This window comes from Gavialis gangeticus, unplaced genomic scaffold (genome assembly GCF_001723915.1).
Source record: "Gavialis gangeticus isolate Ggan-Ray unplaced genomic scaffold, GavGan_comp1, whole genome shotgun sequence".
Lineage (NCBI taxonomy): Eukaryota > Metazoa > Chordata > Crocodylia > Gavialidae > Gavialis > Gavialis gangeticus.
Window position 1 is genome coordinate 46,642,976 of NW_017729022.1, and position 25,466 is coordinate 46,668,441.

Genomic DNA, 25,466 nt, shown 5'->3' on the forward strand with positions numbered 1-25,466 from the left:
ATATGGTAACTCCGGCCCCTGTCCACTGCATCACCTGACAGATGCCTCCTGCTGCATTGTGTAGGTGCCCGTGCACAGTGCATGATCCCTGGGTCTCTGCCAAATCCGAAGGCCGCAGACTTTTTCAGCCCCATGGACCATGCTAGTTTGTCCTTCCCTTGCAAGGGTGGGTCATAGGGAGTGAATGCTGGAGACCGGAGGGAGAATCCTGATGATACTGGCGGCAGCAGCAGCAGCAAAGCAATGCAAGGGCTAGTACCCAGACTAGGAGCCTGAGGGGCTGCAGATTAACTCTCTCAGGGCTTCATGTGGCTTACAGGCTGCCAGTTGGACAGCCGTTCTAAACCAGCACAAAACTCTGCTTCCAAAAAGTAGCAGGAGTCGAATACCCCTTCCCCTGCCAACTCTTCCTCCTCTATTTCTCTGTATAAGCCATGTTACCTCCATGCGGTATTAATATCTGAAGATAAACTTAGGAACAACTTCCATAATGACCACTCCTTCCACAAACCTTTGACTAGAATGTATAGAATTTCCAATTCATACAAATGCAGATGAGAAATTGCCTCATATTTGCTTAACCCTTTCATTATTGCCAATCTTAAACATTCAAACCTATAAATCACGCCCCCCTTCAAATCATGACATCAGATAAAAATAATAATGATGATAACAACAACAACAATAATAATAAGAAAAGACATTTTGGGTCTTTTAATTGGATTTTTTCATGAAATCTCTTGATGCTAATAGCTGGACTTTCAGGGGGAAAAATGTATTATAAGAATCCCAGTAAAATTGAGAGAGAGGATATGTAGCATATTTTTTTAAAGGTTTAGTCATTGAAAAGATACCAGGGACTATTCTTCTGTCAGCATGACCATAATTGTTGCTCTGTCATCCTTTTAGAATTCCATAGTTCTAAACTGCATATGAACTCCAAGATATAGACACAAACACACGCATTAAATAAATCAAGCATTCAAGTTTTAGGCATCCTGGTGCCAGTACCATATTAAAATGCACGTCCCATGGTCAGGCTTTGTACTTGTATAGGATGCACAGAATACAGGTGGTAAAGTCTGTTTTAGAGTGAATTTTCATGAGTTATGGTGAAATATTTTTTATACAAACTTTCCCAGAGATCATCTGTATAACTGATGACATTTGGTACTACTCTTGTGAAAGATGGGGCACATCTACATATGCATTTAAGCATGACTAAATTTTAATACACCATTAAGCTAATGCACATTAAGTGATTTTTGGCAGGTGTCTACTGTGCACGAACTTGGCACTAAAGTTAGTCCCAAAGCCCTGCCATGTGCCCCTGTGGCCACTGGGGAGGGGGTGGAGTGGGGAGGGGAGCTCCAGCCTCTGGCCACATGGCAGCCATGCCAGCCATGTTGAAGCTAGACTCAGCTGCCAGCACCTGGCAGCCATCTGGGAAACTCTGATCCCTGGCCAGGCCCTTCCCTGCCCAGGAGCTGCGTGCCCAGCACACGGCAGCTCCCTCCTTGCCCACTCTGCCTCTCCGTGCCAGGGCTGCTCCTGCCCTTGCCCTACCTGTAATGCCCAGTGCCCCATGCTCCTACTGGTCATGGTGCTGGCCCTGTTTGCCCTAGCAGGTTCCCGCCCCTGCCCCCACCCAGGCCCCAGGACAGCTGTGTACCTGCCAGTGGGGCTCAGAGCACTGGCTGCAGAAGGCCCTGGGTATCCCCCTCCTCTTGCACTCCCTGCTACAGCCCACCTGCCCCGCTGCCCTCACACCCCCTACCACCTGCCCACCCCCAGCACTACTCTCCAGACATGCACATGGGTGAAACAAAAAAAACGTTATTACCCTCACAACACCTACCCCATCCCTTCCCTTGCTCAACCAACAGAGCCCCTTCTCCACCATCCCCACCCACCAACAATAAAAAAAACCTGCTTACAGTTGGGAAATTATATACAATGGGAGAACTATATACAAACAGAAAACTATTTACAATATTTTGGGTCTTCAAGCCAAGAGTGGGGCCAGGGGGTAGGGCACTAGGGCAGGTACCCTGCACCCCAGCCCCTGGATGTTTCCTGGGGCTGGGCTCAGGCCAGCCCCCTAGTGGCAGGGCAGGCCTGGCACTAAAGTTAGTGCTTGGTCCATTTACGCGTGCGTTAATGTGCGTTAACTTATTCCACCTAAATTTGATACCTGCAGTTTCAGATATCAAATTTAGGCACAATTAGCCTAAGTTAATGCTCATGAAGGGCTCACACTTGTAGACATGCATCTGTAATACACGTTAACTTAAGCTGATGTGCATTAATACTTCTTGTGTAGACACACCCATAGAGGTATTTTTACATCTTTTATTCATTATACAGATAGTCACTAATATTACAAGTGAACCTGAAACCTGTCTCTCTAGGGTCTCAGATGTTGGTATGACTACACTAGAAATAAATGTGTAGCAATAATGTGACAAATACTGAAATCCTTATTTTTTTTAAAATCAGGCTTTAGATAAAATTTCTAATGATTTCAGAAATTTTCATCTGAACGTGGGCAGAATTAAGTACTCAAGGGATTTGAATTAGAAACATTCAACATGTAATACAATATTGAAACTAGTGGTCTGCAAAAAAAGATGTATCTGGTAATATGGTGCTAGCTCACTTTATTTCTAGCTGCTAATTTTTACTAAAAGAAGCTAAAAATAAATATAATTCTTTTCTAAAATTTACTTTTCTATGAAGCAATTGCTATAGTTGCCATAGGGATGTTATACAATTTCAGATGGGAGGTGGCTCATGCAATAGTGAATGGCAAGTTGCTGGGCAAAAGGTTTGTGTGAACTTGGAGAGAAGAAATTGTCCATGCTGAGACTATATTTGGGAAAAAATCTGAGATTCTCTGGTTTAAGCCACGGCTCCGCTATTAACTGTTTCCACAAATTTAGTGTTTCTAATTTGGGATCTCTGTTGGAGGCTTAAGTGGTCTGTCCATCTTAGCCTTGTCCAGATGTGTGCAGCTACTATGCATGGCCTTGTCCAGGCAAGCACAGACCTATCTGTGGCACCTCATATTGCACGTTCAGGCATTTCCTACACTGCTACCTTGCAGTGTATTTGGTTTTTTTGACCCGTGGAGATCCAGGGGTAAAAAAAAACCTGCAGAAGAAAAAAAAAGCAGGGCAGCACACACAAGGACCGTGCATGCCACCCAAAATCAGAGCCTGGCCACCCAGAGCCATACTCTGGCTGCCAGGCTGGCTCCAAGCTTCAGGAGTGATGTGGCTGCAGTTTCCCCAGCTCCCAGGACTCCAGGTAAGGCTGCTAGGGGAAGTAACTGTGCTGGCTCCAGCCTCCCCTACCCCACCCAGGGTAACCTGCCTTGCGTCAGAGGGTGCATGGCACAGGCATTCCCTGGGGAGATCTAGCAATGGAAGAAGGTGTCCTGCTGCTAGTTGTCCCTCGGGAACCAAATGTCTGTGCTCGTCTGGACACAGCACTTGAGTCAGCTGGAAAACTGGGACCTAACACTTTCTGGGGGTCAAGGAATTGAATTGTAGAAAATATCTATAGGTGTTGTGAAACTGAAAACTTAATCATGTTCTGTGCCAAGGAAATAGTCCAGCCTTTCCTTTCATACCATTCTTTTTCCTTTATACCATGCTATTTGACTATATTGTGATGAAGAATTTTTTCCTAGTACTAATCAATTAGTTAGCTAATCCAAAATACTGTTGATATGTAGGAGATACAGTCTAACAGATTTGCTTCCTGAAATTTCTTCATTGAATTAAAAAAAATTCAGAGGACAGATCCTAAATTGGTGTGCATAAATGGTGTACTAATGGAATGTGTTTACCCCAGCTAAGAATCCAGTATCAAATCTAGAATTTTTTAATTCTGTGTTCAACCCAACTCAATGAAAGGAATGTCATGGAAACAGAGAAAAACAAGCAATTACAGGATATATACTGAGTTATATATAGCTTTGGGGGAATTAATCAGATTTTAATAAAACACTCAGATCCAAATTGTTATGAAACTCTCATTTTTTTTTTTCTATGTGACACTGGTGATTATCCATAGACTCTACATTTATTGTAAGAGTAACAGACAATATTAGCCTGCTGCTCTCTAGCTAAAGGCTTAAAGGATATGAATTCACTTTAGGCTTACCTGGGCTCTTACTTCGAAACTGGACTAGACCTTCTGCTAATCTTCACACAAAACATTTACGTTCATAATTAAATGGCCGAAGAACCCGTAAGTTCTTTCCTATATCAGAGGAGGAGTTATTGTTAGGGACTTAGGGAATTTGCAATTTTGATTATTGGAGAAATTGTGAATTATGTCAGTCCCCATGAAAAAGTGCAGGGACCATGAAATGGTGCAAAATTGGCAATAAGTGGAGTGGGAGGAAGAGAGCTGCAAAAACAGAAGAGAGCAAGAAGCCCTGGCATCCTGAAACACAGGGGGAGAGGGGACATAAGAGTGTGGAGATGTTTGTGGTGTAGCATGCTGGGGTCCCACTACACCTTTGGCCAAAGGGTCAAATTCTGCCCATCCCTGGAATTTGACAGATGGCCATCTGTCAATCTCTGAGGAGCGGCAGGACTTCTGGGCACCCTTGGCAAATCAGAGGTGTATGGGGGGGGGGTGCTGCCCTCCATTGTGAAAATGGCACCAAAATCAGAGGGCAGCTGCCCCAAATTCATTTGGTCCCTAGTTAGTGCATATGTTTCATTTTAAAACTGGGTTTGTCAGATTTACTTTTGCAATGAGAATGTAGCCAAAACCTGGGCTCCCAGAGCTCTCAGACTTTGACAATCATCAAAGACATCTTACAGTTCTCCAGGCATGTATTTTTCTGAACCTTGGGCTTATTGAATTCTCTCTCATATCGTATGTATTAGCAACTATCTGTTGGGTCTACATACAACTGGTAAATGTTGCTTCCACTTCTTCAGTGCTCAGTGCATCTCAGTGAAACTCTTTTAGAAGATATCTCCTAGCTTGCAGCTAGCTAGCCAGGAGAACATATCAGGCTTCTGTTATGGTGGGAGTGCAGCAGAGAACATAATTTCAGGAGATGCATCTAAAATCTGTTATGAAATGGTAACATCTCAAGGAGGATGGTATAGATTGGAATCAAGTGGATAGCTGTCCAGTACAGTGACTGCATTTAAATCCAGAATCAACAAAAGATATATAGAGGGGCTACACCTCCGAATGCCCTCCTAGCCTGGAAGCTGGAGAGCTCTCTTGAGAGGTAGGAGGTCTTGGTTTAAATCCTTGCTTTCCATCAGAGAGAGTGGATATGAATTTGTGTCCTAACTACTGAGATTTATAGCATTGGGGTGTTTTTCTATTTTGTGTAAAATCATTGATTCAGTGTCAAAGAGAATGACTGTATAGCTTGGTAGCTAGGGTATGCAGGAGGTGGGGCATTTTGGGTTCTAGTCTCTGCATAAATAAATAAACTCTTGCATAAGATGGTGTCATGAACTCTGTTGTGTTTTGAGGATTTGCAGTATCATGAATGTTTTCTCGTGTTTTTTTTACAGTACTGATGTGGCATGTGTGGTCTTGTTGCATAGCCAATGTTATCTTGTGTTAATTTTATGTTACTGCTATCACTATAGATTATGTTGTTCTGTCTGTATACATCTTTATATTTTAGTCAAGGAAGGGGAATGGGTAAAACAGTTAGATCTCCTTTACTATTGTGACTCTAGGTTAAAAAGAATTGCTATTCCCAGATGCAAGCAAAAAGGGTTGGGCCCCCAAGGCAATACCTGCCTGTAAAGAGGAAATTAATTGCTGTATAACAAAGGCATCTCAGAGGAATGGCCCATCCAGCCAAAAGAATGCCAGGTACCCCAGGCAGGCCCGAACTTGGGGTTTGGGTTAGCTGGGAGGTGGCAAGGAGCAAGGCAGTTAGCTGCGGACCAGGAAGGGTCAGAGAGACCCCAATAACTGGGGCTTGTGGCAGTAAGCAGGAAGGCTAATTTCTGATGATGCTGGCAACACTTTTAGAAAGGCTAAGATGTAGTTGGATGAGATGGTTAGAAACTTTTCTTGTTTTGTTTTTCTGTCTCCTGATCCATTTTCAGTTTTGATCATGTAATCTTTTTATTTTATGTAATAGTTGTTGTTGTTGTTTGCTTGTTGTTCCCTTATTTGCTGTGGGAAGTCATTTTTTAGGCAAGTGTTATTCCAGGCTAGCTTTTTCCACAGAGAGGGAGACCTAAGAAATTCTCTCATTACCCCATGAAGTAGTGAGCTGGGGCTGGCAAAGATTTCCTCACTACAGCTTCAGAGTCTGGTATGGGAGAAGAGGAGCTGAGGCTTGCTGGGGTGGGAAGCTTTCCCAAAGCAGCCTTGGTCTGTGTGTTATTCTCAAAAGACCAAGGAGTTAAACTTATAATATGATAAATCTTGTTTATTCAGAGAGCCTTTGACTGATCTGCTGTTCCTTCCCCCATTCTCTGGGGCTAATGTAACAATTATCCATAACACTCTTAATGGTATCCGATCCCCTCTGTCATTTCTTGTTGCTTCGTTGTTAGCTCTGTTTCCTTTGGTGAATCTTGTGATGCTTCTTCTTTCTCCCTTTTACAAGCTGCAAGTGTCATCTGCTCCTTCTTAATACCCATCCTTCTGGTGTAACTACTTGATAAGATCTGGGAGCAACTTGATGGGGAAACTGGTACGTTTTTGTTTCCACATCCATCCATCTGAACTAAGCACCATATCTTTGTTGTGCAGTTGTGAGAACTCCCTGGAATCCCTGTGACAGTACCATTTTTGTCTGAGTTTGCCAGATTTTTTTAATGTTTTCATGTTTTGCTTTTCATTCTGATAAGCATCATCCACAAGATCTGGCAGCCTGGCTTTGAGTTTCCTGTTAAACAGCATTTCTGCTGGGGACAATCCATGTTTCATGGGTGTTGCCCTGTAATTTAAGAGTGACAGGTAAACATTGGTGTGTGAATCTGTAGCTCTTTTCTTTGTACTTTAAGCACATTGTACAAGCCTTTACAACATCCTCTATGTCATTATTTATGTTGGGCCAATATAGAGCACCCCTTGCTCTCCTTTTGCATTTTTCAATGCCTACATGCCTCTCGTATTCTGTTTAACATGTCTGTCTTTAGCACTTTCTTTAGCCTTTGAACAAAATACCATCCAGCACTGACAGCTCTTCCTGGAACTGGGAATAGGGGCTAGGTATATGTTTTTCAGGCCAACCAGCACAAATAGCTGTTACCACATTGCAAAAAGTGATGTCTTGAGCAGTAGCTTCTGAAATTAGTGCCCACATCTTATCTGTGACGTGAATCACTCTTTCAATTAGATTAACATGTACTGTCTGAGTCTGGAATGCTGTCATTTTCTATTTTGTCATATGCTCTGGACGACATATCTGCAATAAGCTGATTGTTTTTCTGGCGTGTACCTGTATGTCTAGATCATATATTTACAGTTGAAAGAAAAGTCTCTGTAATCTGGGTGGCATGTCTGATAACTTTCTTTGCTATAGTTACCAAAGGTTTGTGATCAGTTTCAGCTATCACAGGCTTCCCATGAATGAATATATGATATTTTTACAGCCATATACCAGAGCTAAACTTTTTCTCAATTTGTGCATATAGACACTGACTTGGAGAGTGGCGTAGATGCATATGCTACTGGTCTTCAGCTATCCCTATGTTTTTTGAAGCAAAGCTGCTCCAGTGCTGCCTTTTAGAAGCATCTGTTGACAATTTAATGGGTCTTTTAGGGTCATAGTATTTTAGTATTGGAGCTTTCATTATTTTTTCCTTCAAGTTTTTAAATTTCAGCTTCACCTTCATGTTCCCATGTCCTTTGATCATTCTTTTGTAGGAGTGATCCAATTTGCATTTTTGTTTGTTTGGTTTCAGACCTGCTCTGTGAGCTCTTTCTAGTGCCTTTCTTAGCCTCAAGTCATGTTCTTCCATTGTATTTCCCCAAATGCATACATCATTAATATAAACCATAGTTCCATCAAGACCTTCAAAATTTGTTGTACCTTTCTGTGAAATCCTTCAGATGCAGAACAGAGTCCAAATGGAAGCCTATGAAAGCAATACCTTCCAAAGGTCATATTGAAGGTACATAATCTAGTACTATTCTTTTCTAGAGAAACTTGCCAAAACCCAGAAGAGGCATCCGAAGTGGAAAAATATTTAGCTTCTGCCATGTTGCCAAAAACCTTTTCCCTAGTGGGAATGGGAAAATACTCCCTTTTGATGTACTTGTGTCTGAATCCTAAGCAAATGAACAATCTGAAGGACCCATCTTTTTTTCCTATTATGACCAGTGAATTAACGCAAGCAGTTGGCTACTCTATTTTTTCTATTAAGTCCATGCTAACTAATATAATTCCTTTTCCAGTTTCTCCCGTAGTACAAGGGGAATATTTATTGCATGTATAGTAGGAATTTTGGTTCTCTTAATTCTTGTACTCAGTTGACAGTTTCCCTATGCCTTGAAACGCATCATAAAACCCTTCTACATTCTTGCTTTCTAGTCCCTCAATGGCGTCCGTCCTCTTCATCAAACATAGAGTTTTACATGCTTGCAACACTATAATTGGCACCAGCTTTCTCAGGACTGTTACAAACAGAAATTTTACTATATTATCTTTGTGCCTATATAAACATCGTTGGTTGTTGCAATCAAGTTCCCATTATATGCTGTCAGTCTCACTTTCTTATTCTCATAGTTCAGGGTTTAGTTTTCATATTTTGAATTGTGTATTCTTGTATTACATTGACCTGTGCCCCTGTATTTAATTTAAAAGTTACCATTAGTCCACTGGTGCCCAGGGTGATTGTCCAATCCTCAGAAGAGTTAACTTATTCTTGCATTGTGCCAATGTGGAATTCTTTCTCTTCCTTGTTGCATAGGACATGTACCTGCGACGTCTTATGTGGTGCATTCTGGTCCTTTCTTAATTTTGTTTGAGTATACAATATTCCTCAAACTTTTTTATTCCTGTGCCATACTGGTCTGCTTCTGACAGATGTAGGCTATTATAAAGAGACAGAACATCTAGGCCTGCTATATTTTAAAAAAATAGCAACTTTGAATGGATCTTCCTTCTCTGGTCCTATGAGGAAAGGTTGCGGGACCTGAACCTGTTCAGCCTTCAAAAGAGAAGGCTGAGGGGGGATCTTGTGGCCTGTTATAAACTGGTTAGGGGGGATCAGCAGGCGCTGGGGGAGTCCCTGTTCCCCCGAGCGCCACAAGGAGTGACCAGGAACAATGGTCACAAACTGGCCGAGGGAAGGTTTAAGTTGGACATCAGGAGGCGCTACTTCACGGTCAGGGCGGCTAGGGTCTGGAACCAGCTTCCAAGTGAGGTGGTGCAGGCTCCCACCCTGGGGGTTTTTAAGAGGAGGTTGGATGACCACCTTACTGGGGTCATTTGACCCCAGTGCTCTTCCTGCCATGGCAGGGGGTTGGACTAGATGATCTGCTCAGGTCCCTTCCGACCCTAGAAACTATGAAACTGTAGGTCCATTGGCCTGTCATATTTATGGTGAAGCTATGATTAAATGTCTTCCAGTTTTCTGCTGTATTGCTAGACAACTTTAACTTCTCTGGAATTCTGAGGTGCTCAATTTTTCTGTCTTTTTTTGCACCCCACTCCTGGTACCATGTATTATTCTCCAAAGACAAAGGACTTAAACTTATAAAATGATAAAGCTTGTTTATTCAGAGAGCCTTGGCCTACTGATCTACTGTTGCCTCCTGCAATCCCTGGGCCAATGTAACAACTTAGAAATAACACTCTTAAAGGTATCCACACAGTCTGTTCCTTGGGACAAGTAGCAGCATAGTGGAGAGAAACTCAGGGTTCTCTCCCTCCCCCCCACCCCCCCATCAGGTTTGTGATGGAAGGTAGAGGCTGGAGTGGGACACTTTACCCCAACTAGCTTGGTGATTAAGGCTCCTTGTTCCTTAGTTCAGATAGCATCTGGCAAAGGGAGACACTGTACCCAGATTCTCAGCTGGGGTTTTTGGCACTAGATTTATGACCCTGATACCTTCTTCCAGGCAGACCTAAATCTTTAGACCAACCATTACTTTTTTTTATTTGATAATAGGCGAATTTTATTGATACACAGTGACAGCAGATGATAATGTAGGCTAGGCAAACAAAATAACCCCCCCCCCCCCACACACACACACAATTTTGTATTTACCAGTCCTGAGGCTCTCACAGAGGGGAAGGTATGTGTGGGGCCAGGACATGAGCTTTACCCTGTGGGTTTTTTTTTTTGTTTGTTTGTTTGTTTTTTGTTTTTTTTTTACTGTTATATGTCAGTAGTCTGGAGGTTGAGGGTCGAGGCCCATCCCTCCCAGAGGGGTGGGTGAGATGGGCTGGTGGTGTGCCCTTTATTTGTGATGGTCTTAGGTTTCCTCCTCAGGGATGCTTTGCTGCTCTGAAATTCCTTCTTTTATATTCTTTTTGTCCCTTTGACTTTTTTATTTCCAGGCTTAATTCATTGGTTTTCCTGTGGCCATTATACTGTTCATATTCTGTCTTGTCAACATATTTCTTTGTTTTAACAAACCCGTTACATGCACAATTTAATTTGGACATTACCGGTTTCCTAATTTGGTCCTTTCGCCAAAACTGGAAATCCTGAGGGGTCTGCAGCTGTGACCTAGCCAATGTGGCAGAGTTCCTTATTTCACGTTATGGAACTGTGTTCATGTTTCCCAGCCCATGTATGCCCACTTGTCCATCAGCTTCAGACACGGTGTCTGCTGGTTCCAGACACAGTGGGCCTTGAAGGAAACTTTCTCACAAGCAGGCCTTTAGAAACAAATTAACCTTTGCCATTTCTCTGGACCATTGTTTTAATGCATTATTTCATTTACCAACAACCCAATTTCCAAACGCAAACCTTTAAATACCAGTTTTTAGCCATCAGGATGATAGCTTTAACCAGTGGGCTATTGGGTAAAAGGTGAACCGGTCCTTCCTATGCTTGAGGGCTTTTGTTATTTGTACTGTTTTTTGTTTTGGGGTTTTGTTTCCCCTCAGTCTAGCTCTTCTTTTTCTTACCTTGTAATAAATGTACCCCTGCCCCCTGTCCCCTGCCTCTTTGCATCTGCTTTTTTCCAAGCAGTGGTGGAGGAAACAAATTTAAGATGACCCTCCAAAATTTATTCTATGCATGGAAAATTATAACAACGTTATTATTTTTTCATATAAATAATCCAATTGCTGGGGGTCACCTTAAATTCCAAGTCATCTTGGATTTGGGTAAATATTGTTATTATAGCTTCCCCACACTGGAATTTTGGTTTAAAAAAAAAAGCCAAGAATATTTTTCCAAGTACAGAGTCCTCAGTCCTGTATAAGACACTTCTGAGAAGGGTCAATCTGTGTGTTTTTTTTTTTTTTTAAACCGGAGGCAGGAGGGCTGGGCACAGCAATGGAGAAAACCTCAATGGCGGATAGGCAGAGGAAGAGGAACAGACCTCAGCCTACCATACTGATGGAACAAGTCTTGGTGCAGGCCACAGAGTTAGAAGGGTCAGGGAATATGAGGAAGGTGGTATTCCAGGGATCTGCTCAGAGAAGGGCCTGTGAACATAAGCAGGAGCCAGAGGTGGATAACTGGATGCTGTCATCTTTGATATCATCATGGGGGAAATGATAGCATAAGAAAAAGTTTGTTTGTTTGTTTGGTTTTTTTTACCATTACGACTAATAAAATATTGTTTTGAAAGATATTATATGAATTGGGGTTAGATTTGGCTTCAGACAAAAGCAAAAGCCATGTAATTTCTGTGGCTCTCTCTCCGTCAGCCTCTTTTGTGTGTGATCCAAAATGGATTTCAAGGGAGGACACACAATAGAAGCATGCAAATTCATACTAAATTTGAATGGATTATGACAAAAAAATCAAAGATGGGACTATGGAGTTACAGGTTTTGCAACCACGAGTTTATATTTCAACCTATACTGCTGTCTCTGGCATACCATTAAACTGTTGTACAAGTATTGTCCTAATCACTTTGGACTTTGAATCCTAATGGTTCTATTGCCTTCTTGAACTGTCAATACTTGGCTTTCTGTTGCTTTCCACTGACAGCACACTCCCTAAGCTGTGGGGATAGCGATAATATGTTTGGGTGCTTTTCCAGAGAGAAAAAAATGGTTGTGTGGTACCTTGAGGATGAGGGCAAAGAATTAAAAACATCTGTTTCCAGCTGTTCATTTTGATGACTCCTAGATTACAGCCCCTGATTTATATACCATCATCAGTGCCTGTGAGCTCTTTTCTACACTTTGGTGACCTGAAGTCAGTACAGGCACTGAGGGGTTACATGTATATCAGTCAAGATGTTCCCTGTTCACTCTTCTGATATTTAGTTCCACTACCAGCAAGACAATGGCTTGCAGTTTAGACAATGGAGAGATTTTTAAACTTGTTTTCACTCTTTTTTTCCTCTCTTATTTGATTAGAGGTAGCTGGAACACTGGCTGTGTTTTGCAAAACGCTCTTGGTGGTATTCTAAGTGGCATTTTGGCACTTACGACTAGGTAGTAATTTTGTTTCCCAGCAGTAGAGGAGCATAGATAAGTGCATGCATGACATGCAGAAGGCTGCACCTTACCCAGACGCGCACACACAGCTGCATACATGTGCCCTTTGTGGACGCATACTAGTGTCAAACCCTGGAAATACAGGCAGCCCAAAGTTCATGAGTAGTTAGACACAGGAGGAAGAAGCTCCCATCTTTCAACCTCAGTAGCAAAATGGTGAGGGCACATACTTGTGAAGCCAGAGATCCAGGTTCAAAGACACTTCCACTATACACACACAAACCAAAAGCGGGTTTGAATCTTGTATCTTAGCAGCATAGTGCTTTAACCAGCAACTCTACATTAGGCGGACCCTTCTTCAGCATCTTTTGAAGCTGGCCTCCTGGACAGCTAAGAGAGGGAGATATGTGGGCCCAGGAGGAAGAGAACAGGCGAGGGAGTATGGATCAATTAGATGGATGCTGCCCTGGAAGAGAAGAGGCACCTGGACTGTAGCAACGAGAGTTTGTATGTGTGTACACTGGCATGGATTACATATGGCTTTTCAGTATGGATGCTCATAGTTTGACTTGCCTAACATAGGTGAGCATAGGTAAGAGTTCCAATTTGGATATGCTGGAGTATGTGCATGGCCTGAGAGGAGAGCTGTAGTGCTGAGCAACAGCGCTATTTTTCTTCAAAAGAAAAGGACACCTTTTAATGTATGTGAAATTTGCTTAGCTGTGTTTGTTCCGCTGTTTGCCCCAGTCAAACAATTTGTTGAGTGGGAACAGATATAAACAACAGGTGTGTTCTAGATATCTATGCTATACACAAGGTCAAAGCTGCAAAAGCTCCAAGTAATCCTTATTAAATATAATGTGTCATGCCAAAGGTCTGTAATAAAAGACCAACCTGTGCCTGGAAGCACTATGTACCTTTTTCTCATGTGAGATGCAAAGGAAGAGAGAGATCTTTTTAATAATTTATTTTTCTTCAGGCCAGGAGGCTTTTTATTTTTGTAAATGTTTCAAACTTTCCATCCTTTTTATTTGCAATAATATCACATTAAAAAATCGAGACTAAACAAGAAACACATGCTAAACCAGGGCACCATCTATCTTTCATCTGTGTTTCCTATAGAAGTTGACTGTATCTACCTAGCCATTGTTGCTGGGCTAATATGACTTTTCTAGTGAGTGCATTTATTTCTTCAGTTCTTGATTTGAGAGAGCTTAAATCTGTTTTAGTGCAGATATTTATTTGCATTAAATTGGTTTATTCCCTTGCAGAAGTTCCCAGCTGTAGCTCCAACTTTCTGTTCTATTCCTACAGAATGCTTCCTTCCTGTCAGTCCCATTGTTTGGATACACATGGCAGCTGTTTGTTTCATTGCTTTCTACATTTTGCTCGTAGCTGAATAATGGCTTAAGTGCATCCATAAGAGGATTACTCCCAGATATGCATTTTGAGGTCCAGCAACTGGTCATGTCACGCCAAAAAGTGATCTTCTAGACTTGGCCTGGCTCTCTATTCCAGGATTGAATTTCATCATTTAAAGGGCAGGCATGCAGAACAGTCAGCATGAATTAACTGACAAACAGGAGATGGAGGGGAATGCAATAGACAACTTGTACACTTAAGTACCATAGCTTATGCTAGCCCATAAGTATGGGTAAACTGAGGTTAGAAAATCTTAGTTTTCACTGCTCAAAGCTGCTACAGCAGTCATATCTGGTCAGTTGCTTTTTTGCCCCTTAGAGATTATCTAAGCATGTCCTAAAACTACTGAATATTTACTAGTGGTGGAGAAATGCACACATTTGGCTATGTGACAACTCAAGCATGCCCATATTAATCCATTTTCCTATGCTGCTAAAATGAGTCAGCTGGTTTACTCCAAATATAAATGATTTGCCAAACAGCCCCCCACTATGTATCATAGCTGAAACCAGTCACAATAATTTTTATGATAAGTCCTTTGCACTGAAATCTAAGCTGCTGCATAAAATGATGGCTCATAATACTTGATGCCCACACATAGCATTCCAGAGTCAGTGCAAAGCATCATTAGCAAACCTCATTCAGAGTTTTACACTTCATAAATAATGCAGTCCAGTGAAACTCAAGCCAGTTCAGAAGACAAATGTTCTGGGGACAAGGATTTTCTTGTGTTTGGCTTCAAATGTCAGTATACTCAACTACTGCTAGAAACTGGCTAGAGTCCCAATTCCTTCCTTCTTCCTGTGTCTCTATCCTTGCCTTCCAAATAGTTGACAAGTTTGGATACATAAAACATTGTTCCTAGCATGAAATACCATGCTAGACCTTGATTAGATTGGTTTAACCCCCACCCCCCCCACACACCAGTGATACTTCATTCAAACTGTCTTCAAAAACAAACTGTACTATGGAACTCAGTATAATTGGAAGCATTTGTTATTTCTGCTGGAAAAAAAACAAGCAATGAGTGTGTTAATAATGTGACCATTTAGAATGTCCCTAAGCTTAGCATAGATGTACTGGAGGAAAGAGAAAAGGATATAAAGAGCATAAAGTCCCACAAGACTGCCCCAGCTGCTGCCCACATACACAGATGAACAGAGAGACAAATTACTCGATGCACCATGAAGGGTCCAAATTGCCTCAAATACAGTGAAACATGTATCTTGACACTGGCCTATAGTCATGTCAGAGGCAGCAGGCTATGAAATCTAGAAGAATGCTTCAGCCAGTATATTAGGGATGTCTAGCAAATATTGTATCTCGCAGAGGACGAGGCCTTTCTGAGTTACCCCGGAAGGGTTCAGTTCTGTATCGCTCTTAATTTAGTGCTGTGTCTAACAGGCACAATATATTCCTGAAAGAGCCACCGCTAGATTTAATAATAATAACACTTACAGTAAATGGGGGAAATAATAAGAGTTTGATAGAGAAAGAAACATGCAAAGAAAAGCCAGTATGAAAAATGACCCTTCCCCATCCCAAAAGGCACAAATATAAGAGTAATTTCCCCTACCAACATAAGCTGTCCCATGCCTTATAGTTCAGCAGTGATACTTGATAAGCAGTGATAAGTGATACTTATGTCTCTGACATAAGTATCTGTGGCATAAGTATGATTGGGATTTTTTTGTACCCCGAAAAGTATGAAATGGGTCAAGTAGTGCATCAAGGGATTCAAAATCAACTAAAGCCCTTCCTGAATTTGTCCTAAAGAAAGCTTACTGTTATTGGGATTACAAGACCTATGCTAGTGATGATTTTTCTTCAATAGGCATTGTCTTCCAATAATTCCTAGTTACTCCTACATGATTCTTCACTTGCATCTGAGAGGAGATGTAAATTGCCAAGCTAATCCCAGAAATGGAGTTCCCCATCGATAATTTGGTCATTCAGTTGAGTTTGCACTTAACTGACAATCCCTCTTTTTCAATATGAAGTGTGCTAATTGTTTGTTCTTTGCCTCTATCAGAGATGTTGGGCAAGGGCCAGATTCTACTCTGCCTATTAGATGCCTAAGTGCAATTTTGTTCCACCCTATTCAGGACCTGAAAATCCATTAATGCATCCACTTTTGTAACATACTGGGTGCATCTACAAGTGTTGCTAGGCAGCATTGTTACTGTGCTTTGATTAAATCATGGTGCAGTAACAGCCTGTACTGCGCTGTATATGTGCCTTACACAGTTATTTTTAGCTGCTACTTTGCCTAGCAGCACACTATAGTAGGGGAGCACATCACTATGGTGAAGTAGCTGCTGGTCACATGTAGAGACCCATGGATGCTATGTCACAGTAGTGCATTGTTATGGGGACAGTCACCCTTCCTTTCCTGCTTAACCCAAAGTGGAAACCTTGCTGCTACTGAAGATCAGTTTCCAGGGTCAGGTCTGCAATTTTGAAAAGAGCTAAAAATATTCTATAAAGCCATGAAATTAGAGAGAAGAGAGACCAGTTGTAGCTAAAAGACAGCAACATCATCAGAAGTAATGTTAGCTTGATTAGTGGAACATAACCCTTAAAAAAGTGAGATAATTATTAAGATCTGTGACATGGAGAATCATGAGTCATAAAGTCAACTGGCTCCCTCAGCTGCCTGCATAGAAATGCCATTTGTTACAATCCAAGCTGGAGAAGAAATCAAAGCAGGGTGTTTCCATTGCAGGCAGAAAATCATCTTCCATGCTTAAGACACACACCTCAATTTTAGGGGGCTGATTTTTTTTGGAAAAAGGTGTGTGGGGTATGTGAGTAAATACAGTCATGGAAAAGAATCTTAGCTTGGGTAACTGCAATACATCAATAAAACTATGCTTACGTGTTGCTCTCACTCTTCTGTGAAACCTCTTTAACCTCTAGTGGTATCTACTGGCTGGACAGTTGGCATGTAAAATCTTCATGTCAAATGACAGTTAGACTGGGTGAATGTTATTTTGTCTTCATAACTGGTAACTCTATGATAATGGATTATGATGTCTTGGGACAGTGAGGAGAGCGTTTATTGGTCTAAGAAGTCTACAGGCTCTATTAGGCCCTATAACCTAACGAGTTTTGGCACATGATCATAGAGGATCTGGTGAAGTTTTCTGCTTACAGATCGGAACAAGGAAAGACTCAGCTTTGGCTACTCCTACTCATTCCCTATTTCCTCAACTTGGTTATTTTTAGATTGAATAAAGGTATGTTTTAGACCATTCTTTGATGAAGTCATCACTTAATTCCACTAATTCTTGAAGATGGGCAAGAATCAGTATACCTGCTACCTACATACTTTGCTAACATACTAGCATGGTAGTTATGTATATATTGGAAACAATGAAAACTGGGTATTTACAATCCAAACAGTTCCCTAAAGACAGCTGTTTTTTCTGTTGTTTTTGTTTAAATATGTGTGTCATTATTTAGCTGATGTGCTCAGGTGCAGTGTTTATGTTCTGGAGGCTCCATGCAGAAGTTCTGTATTGGGTCCTTGCTAGACAACCACATTAGTAGCAGCTGTAAAACTGACAGCTACAACTGTTTTATAGATGGTAGTGCAATGCAGGTTTCCTAAGCAGATCAGGGGCCTAGGCAATTATATGGCTTGCACTGTCTGAATGCTGCCCCTGACTTCTGTCACCATTCAGAAGAAACTTGTGTCCCTTTTGCAATAATAACATAACCATTTCTACTCTCCCTGGGTTTTTTTAATTGATGTGTTTGCTTTACATAAAAGCTAGTGCAGACTAACGGAAACAATTAACTAAAATAAGCACTGTGGATGAAGTGAAAGGATCTGCCTGCCTGATCTTTTAAAACATTCCAAAATGAGTTAAAAGTCCAAGCCACCATAAATGAACTTTAATATCCATGGAAAATTCAAGGGCAGGGGAAAGTTGGAATGCATAGATTAATGTATATGTAACTATTACTTTATTTACCAGATTTTCATGATACGGGAGGGAGGCTGAAATGTAGGTTTGTAGTCTCCAAAGAAATACTAAAGAAAAGGGCTGTCAAGAATTTGTACGTTCTTGTCACATACACAGCAGAAATATAGTTTTCAGTGAGACTTGTCTCTGTCATTTGGATTAATTAAAAGTTAGTATTGATTGTTTTTCAATGGAAAGTAGATTTCTTGACTAAACTATATTTTTGTGAAAATAGCCTGTCTGTTTTGCACAGACACTTTTGGAAAACACCCAAAACCTGAAAAGCGTTTGTTGAAAACCTGACATTTTTTGGCTAAAAAAGAAATAAGTTAATTCAGAAATGCCATTGTGGGGACTCAAGGAACCTGGAGTTTGCTTTTTCTCTGGAGTATCAACCAGGTCCCTCAAGCTGATTACATCTCCCATAGTTCGCTAGGGCCTCAGACTCCATTGACACTTCTCAGTGTTTTCCACTGGAACCCACTCAAATATGCATCTGCCCTATGTGTTGTTATTGTTATTGTTACTGATTTTGTATTTTAAGCACCTAAAATATGCCATGATATGAAGATGTTATGTGATAGCTATTTAGCTTTAAATTTAACCCGAGTTAAATTAAACTGCTTTCTAAATATTTTCTGCATATTTTTGTGTGCATAAATATAATTAACAACAACAACTTAGTATTATAGGTCCTAGACACCCTTGGCTGCCTCTTCTACCTTCATTCATTCCCATCTGTTATATGCCTTCATCCTCCAGTTGTCCACATTTAATTTCTATAGATCTGACACTACATCATCTAGCCATCTTCATTTTGGTGGCCTTCTATTACAGGTTCTATCATAGTACATTATGGTAATATAAAATAAGAAATAAATATCATTAGTGATGTATAAAATCTCAGCACTGCCTGCTAGAACTCTCACACATGCCCAGAGCTTAATTAAGAACAATTAAGGAAGGACAAGGCATTAAAGTTTAAATGGATGGATGCTTTAATTGTAAAAAGTCCCCTTTTTTACTGAGGTATCCTCAGATTTCAACAGCTGGTATAATTTGTGCAGAAAGCTAATAGCATTTTCTGGTGTATAATTGTCTCCCTATCTAAGCAATTAAAAACAAGATTGAGGGAAGTAAAGATGAGTGAAAGAAATGAAACTAGTGATCTAGTTGAGCCCTTTTAATAAACAAGATGATTAAAAAGTTTGAAGTAACACTTCAAAAAAATGAATGAAAGAAACAACCAAGAACAGAAAATATTTAATTAAAAAAACACATGCTAGCAATCAAAGAAGAAAGTTAATTCACAACACAACTAGCTCCCTTCCCCTTGGCACATTCAGTGAGAGTGCCCCCTCCTGTTTCAATATACTTTAACCTTTGGGGCTCAGTAGAGACTATGATCACGTACAGATACATCTATAGGCGTTCGGTGATGGTCAGTGTGGGCTGGTAGAGAACATACCCCAACTGGAAATTAGTAATTCATGTTACATGGTGGGTTATGAATTGATGAGTTTTGTGTTGCAGCATAATGATTTTATCCTAGTGGAAAATTTTAACGTGCTAACATGTATCATTTTGAAAGCTTTTACTTCCTGAATGCAGCAGTCCTTGCTCTCACTGTGAGCTGCCACTTCTTGTAAAGGTGCTGTATAGCAGCATGTCATAAAGCTCTTAGGTCAGCCTTTTAAAGACAAATAATAGCTGTTATTTTAGGCCAGAGAACATGTCAGTGAGTCATAGCTCACTGTTCAAGAAAGTACCAAAAGAAACCTTACCTCAAAGGATTAATGAATAAGATGCATTAATATGGCAGAGCATAATGCTCAGAATGTATTACATGCCTCTGCCTCGAAATCCAATAGTGCTCAAAACATGAAGACAGGAGGTAACATAGAAGATTATTATTATTATTAGCATTTATAAAACACCAACATTTGTTATCTGTGTTAAAGTGTTCAGGGTAGGATAAAGCCTGTCCAGAAGTATTTAAAATCTAAAACTGACAGTAAAGTTTAGACACGTGATGCATCCAATAAGAATTAAATATCCAACCAGCAAAGTGCTATTCTTATTAGTATAACTGGCATGTGTTACTTTAGTATTCCTCTTTAACAGTATTTGTCTTCATGGATACATGCATTTTAAGGAAAGAGTCTGTTTGGGTAAATGGCTGGAACAAGGGGATACAGAAGAAGTTCCAGGCATAAAAGCTGGGCTGGTTTTTCAAAAGCCTGATTTGCTAAACCCTGCAGGCTATACTCCATGCGCTAAGCACTCCTACCAAGCATAGGCAAGAGCACTTAGGAGCCTTCACTGACTGCGATTCATTTGTGGACAGATGAGCTCTCATCACTATTTGTTTAGACTGATGATAAAGACCAATCTTGTGCTTTGGAGTTTCTCGCAACATATTAAAAAAAATTACAATCATTAACAACTTCAGGTGATGATTTTTTGTTATACCACTACAGTAATTCTATTTACTAATTTTTATTATTCCAATAATAAGTGATATCTCACTACCTTCTCACCAAGTCATTTGTTCCTCAGCCCACCCTTTCCAAAAATCCAATTAACAAAAATGTGCTTAGTAGTTATTAACAGCACTAGGCCGCAGATTTATGTTAATAATTCTAAATAAGAATATCTGTCTGCCTATTGGTCAGCCTATCTTTATGTAAATATATATGCCATTTTAAATAAGTATATTCCAAGACCCTTCCAATCTTACATTGTCAATATTTTTGTGTTAGAATGCTATTTACTGACAAGATAATCTATTATTGGCATAAATTGAATAGTTTTATGTCATATTGAGTGAATACCCTGTTGGCTACAAAGGACCAACTCTTGGGATCATCATAAATCCTAGTTTATTGGATGGGATGGGAAGTTACCAATAAAATAATACATGTAAACTTTGAGTTATGAGGGGTACTGGTCACCTTAGCACGTGTCACACTCACTCATTCAAATCCCATGTCATTTTAAACCCATGTAGTATAGTGTATAGTAGCTGCTGTAGTGATTGTGAGAGCCCTGGTGTAAGTGTACCTACCTATCTGAGGCCCTGGAGTCTGCTGTTGATGGTCAGCTTCCTTCAAGGCTATGTCTTCTCCAGAAGGGGGTCACCTGCTTGTCCTTCTGCCTTGGTAGGTCACGTGCTGGATGAGAGAGTGCCACTGAGGGTCACGCTTCACTGCCTTTTATTCTTTTCTTACAGACTTGTGTGATCCCCCAGCATCATCTTGGCTGCTCAATCCAGAGGTTGCTGTGCCACGTGGGTCTTGAGTAGTGCCTGACAGCTGTTAGTCACAGGGGTCTTTGCCTGCTGGTACCTGAAGTTTTGGGAGTCCACCCTTGACTTATGGACTTGATGGCTGTATTGTTATAGGTTACAGGAAGAGTCAATAGTGTGAGTGCTCAGTTTCAGGAATCAGTTCCTTGGCTTGATTAGCTTAAAATGACTTGTAGAGTTTTGCAATGCTAAGTTTCTTTGGCGAGGTTGTTGTCAATTAACAGCCAAAGGCTCTTGCTTTGTCTTCTTTTATCTACTGATTCATCATATATACTGGCATTCACTCAAGGGGGACCAGCCCAATACAGCAGGACAATCCCAATGCATTCTTACAATAATAGTTCAGTTCTAGTAATATAAGGTATGACTTTACTTTAAAGAAAAACACATTTGTTAAAAGGTATAAAATGTAAAATACTGAATGCTAGGGTAAATACAGACAGATGAAATATAAAAATGCACTGTGAGGGAGTGAGGATCAAACACTGGGGACAATAAGTGAGTTAGGTTAGATGCAGTAGACTGATTTAGCATAACATTTAGACAGGTATGGGAAGTTTGCTTTGAGAACTGGGTTTTAAGCTAAGGGGGAATGTGTTCACCAGGATATATTTACAGTCATGTTGTCAATGCACCTTGGCTTGTCTTCTCTGTTACAGGCTTTGCTTTAAAGTGGATATTTTAGTTCTTTTGTTTTCTTTAGTGACGCTGAGCTTAGCTGATATGTAGATGTAGTTTCTAGGTTTCTCCTACAGAAAGCCACCTTAGCAAGGCTCAGAGCAAGCCAGAAAGCTACACACATGCAATGACTGTGCTAGGTCTCTGACAATACTTAGAAGGAAAAAGAAATGCACAAAATTTGGGGGGCGGGGTTTGGCAGGCAAGAAGGGGCTTCTGTTATAACGGTGTCTAGAAGGGAAATGTAAAAAGGGGGCGTTCGCTACAAACCTTTGGTTCAAAGGACATTATAGGAACAAGCCAATACAAATGTTTTGTGCATTTCTGTTGGTTCATGCAAGCATACACAGTTTTTTTTCCAAATATCAGAACAGGGAATTGAGGCCCGGCAACAGAGTAGTTGTGAGTCCCTAAGCATTTATCTTGGATCTCAAGGTTTAAAAATGCAGATCTCCTTAATTGTTAGTCTTAATGATTTTTTAATGAATCAACTTCCTGATTCAGTTACAGAAGCACTTGGGCAAATCAAACTGACAACTTACACTTCTACAACAAAAATCAATGATCATAGCTACATATCTACGTTCTAGTATGCATTCTCTTGAAAATATGTTTTTCAAATGCAGACGTAATATAATGTAGAATGCACAATCTGTAGTAAAATACTTAGTGCTTAGCAATACTGAATAGCTCATAAAATTCTTACAAGTTATAAATAATCTGATATTTTGGCAGAGAAAAAAACTCCCAGTGGGATCTCTAGTTAAAAGAAACAATACTAATGTTCACTGGCACATCCACTAACATAATATATTTATGTTTAAGAAAGCAACCATGTAAAAACAGCACCTTATTAAACAATGCAGATGCTCTCTGGATATACTCTAAGGCACATCTTTTTTTAACAGTGTAAGCCGAATGGAACCAAACTTATTAAATTCTTCTCCATTTAGCATTGCAGAGCCAACTCATTTAAGTGAAAGGAACCTAGTTGTTTGCAGACCTAGCTTCACAAAAGGTCTTTAGGCACCTGAGGTGCCCAAGTGCTCAACGTCTCAGTTTAGCTGCTGTAACCCTGTAGATGTTTAAATTCCATAGATGCCTACATTTTTACCTGAAAGCTTCCCAGCTAGTTAAGTTTCTGTTCCTGGACATGCCCTGAAGCACACTTTTTACAGTTCTGATGACCTCTGAGCTTGTCTTACTTAAGCCTTGCTGGGATCTACAAGCTAGGTATTCCCTTGCCTATGTTGCCAAAGGGGCCCAATCAGTTATTGTACTCTGAGAACACTTTAAATGTATTTTTTTGGCTTCCCCCTTGGGTATGCAGCTGAAAAAAAATAAGGTCTAAAAATCAGCCTTTTTAAGTATCCCTAGGGGTACATGTACCCGTTGACAACCACTGCATTAAAACATAACCCAGGCCAATGCTATTCCATATCATGACCTCTTTAAATTCCCTCCTCCATTTTGTGTTTTGTTTGTGCCTTTCAGTTCTCCAGTTCATGCCCTAGAGCCCTTTTTAATAATTTCTGTATCCTCAATTTATTATGATGATGATGATGATGAAATCACCAACATGAGATGATTTGGTGACAGTGCTTTTCTAAAACTTTTGTAGCAATTCTGATATAATGTTAAGATTAACTGCACTATTTTTTAAATGAATCTTTACCAGGAACCCACAAACCTGTCACTTGTAGTGTTAGCAGCTGTTTTCAGCTTCAAAGGCTTTGGACATTTTTTCCCATTTTGGCTGTAATAAAAGCTCTACATTTTTATTCACTGAAATCATCACCTCAAGTACTTTTTGGCTATTAAAAATGTATGCTATGTAATTTATTTTTCAATGCATTTAAAGGTCTACAGAAATAATGGTCAGTCATGGAAACTGACATTTAAAAGGCCTGTTAGAGAATCTGCATCTAAACTTTTAAATATTGTTATAATAGGCAATGCTTTACCTTGAAAAGGAAGAGGCACAGTTTTTCATTCCCCATAAACAGAATCTACCAGTGGACAGCTTATAACTAGTCAAGGAATCTTCCAAAGTAAGTACCTTGCAAACAGTCAGACAAAGGAACGAGGAAGAAAGAGTCAACCATAAGAAAGTGATTTATGGATTCCGGCAATTGTTGGTCCTATTCTTTTTCTATGTAGGCGAGTCGTATCTTCAGCCCATAGAAGACATAAAGCTGCCCTGAAGGCAGCAAATGAGCATTCATCAATTGTAAGGGTCATTTCAGATTACGGGAGTAGGGATAGTTATTCAAGAGATGTCTTGGGAGTTTCTGTCTTCTGCTGTGGGCTCGATGTGAGGTTTGTTTGGCAATATCTTTTACGGGACCAATTATATCAGGGGTGTTCAACCTTTGGCCTGTGGATTGCACATAATCCAGTTCATGGCTCTCCCCAAGGGTCTGGAAACTTGAGAGTGGGGGAGCAGTGGTAAATAACAATGCTCTGCTTCAAAATTTCCAATTCCCATGTGGCTGGATCAGCTGTGGCCAGGCTGAAATATGACTGGGGGGAGGGGAGGGGCAGTGATATTCTGGTGCCATGCCTCTGCCCATTCTGTTGCCTCTCACTGCCAAACCACATTCCTACCCTGCCCTGCCCTGCCACTGCCCCTCACTCCCAAACATGAACAACTGGTGCCTCCTGAGACTGGTGGGGGGGGGGCACTGTTTGTAGGCAGAAGTGTTGGTGTCGATCGGGAACCACCTGCAGATGCCAGTGGTGGTGTTGGCAGCAGGGGTGGGGGTTGGTAAGCAGGGACCGCCTGCAGATGCCAGTGGCAGCAAGAGGTGGGGGTGGTGAGCGGGGACCAGCCATAGACACGAGCAGATGCAGCAAAGGGGATAGGGATGGCTAGTGGCAACTGCCTGCAGAAGCCGGCAGCGGCAGTGGTCAATCTCAGGGGGGGGCACGTGCTTTCCTGCATCTCCCCTATGAGTTACCTACGCTCCCAAACCACAGTACCCTGCCCCCCTGGGCCATGCTTGTGCCCCTCACTCCCAATCCACAGCCCCCTTGCATGGCCAGTGTCCTGACCTCCCTACCCAAAGTCCCCTGCCGCCCCTCACTCCCAAGCCAGAGCCCCCCAGCTCTGCCGGTGCCCCTCACTCATGACCCGCACCTCCTGCTCCCCCCAGCCCTGCCAGAGGGGCCCCAGCTGTTCCCATCCTGACCAGACCAGAGCGCGGTGGCTCTGATTCATGCAGGCAGTGACAGACCATGTCTGGACCCCGTGCGGACTGGAGGGAAGAGGAAGGGAGGCTTGTGCCATCTCCACCCTGGGATGGGGATCTTGCACCATGCCAGGTGGTCTGGCCACAGCTCCCTTCCCCCTCCCCCCAGGCAGTGTCTCCTGCCTGCTCTGCCCCTGCGAACCCAGGCACCAGGCCTTGTGCTGCCTGCCCAGCCCCAGATCTTCCTGCTGCCCTCAAAGCCCCCCCCTACCCTTTTCCCCCACTGGAGGGGCAGGCAACTCCCCCAC